The following is a 3039-nucleotide window of genomic DNA, read 5'->3' as shown; positions in this document are numbered from 1 at the left end:
CGGCAAATGCAAGGGAGGTGACCCGCTCACCCCTCACCTTGAAGCCTTCCCCGTGCTCCTCCAACGCATACAACAAGGGATCGATGGAGAGGTTGAAGAGCAACGGGGAGAGGGGGTCACCTTGCTTGACCCCCTTCTTCAAATAGATACGATCAGTGGACCCTTCAGCCATCTTGACCCTAGTATGGGACCCGAGGTACGCACTCCGGAGCAGTTCACAAATGTGTTGGTCTACCCCCAACTGGGCCAGAACGGCCTGAATGTGCAGGTGGGAGACAGAGTCAAAAGCCTTGGCAAAGTCCACAAAGACCACAGCCAGTGCCCGCTTCTCTCTCTTGCTCAACCGAATCATGCCTTCCAGCAACATTAGGTTCTCGGAACATCCGGGGGACTCAACAAACCCACGCTGCCGTACGTGGGTCTCGCATGCCTCAGCCAACCTCTTGCATAAGATACCGGAGAAGGCCCTGAGGACGGTTGAGCTGATAGTGATAGGCCGCCACTGGCCTATATCCATTTGCTTGTCCCGGTCGGGGGACTTGGGGATTAAGGTAGTAACACTACCTTTCAAGCACTTGGGGACCTTGCCGGTGTAAAGAATGGCATTAAAGGCACCGGGCAGCTTAAGCCCTTTGGGGTCCCAGGCCAGAAGGGCTCCCCTCCCGATACCATCTGGGCCAGGCGCCGAACCCCTTTTAATCTTCCGCACTGCCGCTAGAACTTTGCCCGGGGAGATCGGACTGCAGAAGGGGGTGTTATCGGCCACGGCCGGGGAGGCAAACTGGCCCAAGCAAACAAAACCGTCAGGGCCTCCCCATATGGCCTCATAAGTTTCTTGGATTGTGGCTGCAGGGATACTGCACACAGCTGACACCGCTCCATCTAAAACCAACCGCGCTGCCTCGGCCCTGCGCCTACGGTAGACGCCCTGCAGGATCTTGTACCTAGCTCGTTTCCGGATCCTGGGTAGGAATGGATTTGCGGATCGCCCTCTCCCACCTCGTCTTACTGGAGAGGGTCCCCTGGTTCTCCGGAGAGATCGCAGGACCGAGCGAAGGTAGAGGTTGACCTGGGCGGCGGTAGTGGTCAGGGGAGGAACACTGGGGTTGGTCACCTCTGTGAGGCCAAGGCCCAAGAGGTACCTTACCTGGGCCACCACTGGGGGCGGCTCTGGGGGCAGACCGAGGCGTTTAACAAGGTCTGCACGGAGCAATTCGGAGCCGGGGGACTTCATCCGGCTAGTGCCCAGAGTGGGAGCAAGGCTTCGGAACTTGGCTAACACCTGGGGCTTCGACAGTCTCGGCAGGTGGGGTTTGATTTTGGCGAACACCCGCGAGAAGCAGGAGCCGTCTGCCATCAACTGAAGGAGGAGGGCCTCCTCTGACGGACTCCACCGTGCTTGAGCTTGGTCAGAGCGATCGAGGCTAGCAAAGTAGACCTCAGCATGCTTAGCTCGGACATGCTGTGAGAGGCCTCTTTGCGAGGAGAAGCTCTTGGGACAAACAGTACAAGGGTGGCCCTCTCCACCCTTTGCCACAACCTTCGGGAGGCCACACTTGGGGAAGTGACATTCTGCCGCTCGGAGGGACGAACGCGCTCCCGAGCATCTCGAGCAGAGAAAGGAGACTCTACAGGGTTTATGGTAAACCCTGAGGTGGTGAAGCGCAGCCGCACTGGTGGGGAGATGGTCGCTGCAGAGGCCGCACGGTTGGGCTGACCATGGGATGCGTAGCCCCACCGAGACACTTCGGGGCAATTTCCTATTCGACCTCATCATACAGCGCCAATGTTTCTCCCAACTGAGGAACACCATATCACGCTCAGTCGTTTTGGTGGGGAACAGCTTCCTCTTAAATGTCCCTCTCACCGCGGCGCGTTGGGGCGTGCCGCTCCCCACCCCATCGGGGCTGCGGGTAAGCTTCCTAGCCAGGAGCCTCCCACCTCGGGGGGGGATTCCTTTTCCATCAGCGCTAAGGCTCAGCCTGAACTTTCTGCATATGGCTGAGAGAGATGCCGGAGGCCCTCGCTGGGGCGTCCACATTATGGAGGTGGCGGGTCTTGCACCCTGGCCCACCCCCGAGGATAGCTAGTTTGGGATCAACTATAGATGGTTTCACCTGCCAGACCGATACTGGCCGTTCCACCTCACCACAAGTCGTCGGGGCCAACCAGCTATCGCTCAGTGTAAGACATCAACCACTGGTATCCGTACACCACACTTCCCACGTCTTGTGAGGTGGGGGCCATGTCTCCAACCCCCAGGCGGCTCCCTGTCAGCTCAACCCTTCCTCGTTTTTGCCAGTGGGTTAATGTCTACCTTCCTTGGATGTGGTAGCCGTTTCTCAGGCTCCCTCTCCGGAATCGAACCCTGATTCCCCGTTACCCATGGTCACCATGGTAGGCACAGAAAGTACCATCGAAAGTTGATAGGGCAGACATTCGAATGAGACGTCGCCGCCACGAGGGCCAGCGATCGGCTCGAGGTACTCTGCCTGGTGCCCCTGGTAGTCCGAACCGTAGCCCTGGTGCACTGTGCGGTGGCCCTGGTAGACCGGGCAGGAGACATGGTACACCGTTCGGCGGCCCTGGTACTCTGGCTCGCGCCCCTGGTGGCCTGCCTCGTGGCCCTGGTACTCTGCCCGGTGGAAAGGACTCCCCGGGTTGGATGGGCTGTCACCTCTGGGAGTCAAGCTCTGGAAGTGGAGACACGTGGGGTTGACACGGGTGGGGGGCCCACAAGCCCCTCGTCCAGCCTGGGGAGAGCCACCTTGGATGGGTAAAGTGGCGCCCAGAGGCCCCTGTCCCCTCTGGGAGTCAAGCTCTGGAAGTGGAGACACATGCGGTTCAGGCGAGCGGGGGGCCATCGAGCCCCTCGCCCAGCCCGGGGAGAGCCACCCTGGTCGGGTAAAGGTGGGGCCCAGAGGCCCCTGTCGACTGATTTGTGGCCCTGGTACTCTGCCCGGTGGACAGCACTCAGCCCCGTGTTGGATGAGCTAAGGTGCGAAGCGTAAAGTGGCGCCCAGAGGCCCCTGTCACCTC

Source organism: Micropterus dolomieu, linkage group LG18, assembly GCF_021292245.1.
Source record: "Micropterus dolomieu isolate WLL.071019.BEF.003 ecotype Adirondacks linkage group LG18, ASM2129224v1, whole genome shotgun sequence".
NCBI classification, from domain to species: Eukaryota; Metazoa; Chordata; class Actinopteri; order Centrarchiformes; family Centrarchidae; genus Micropterus; species Micropterus dolomieu.
The sequence above is the reverse complement of the archived record's forward strand: the minus strand, read 5'-3'. Positions refer to the sequence as shown.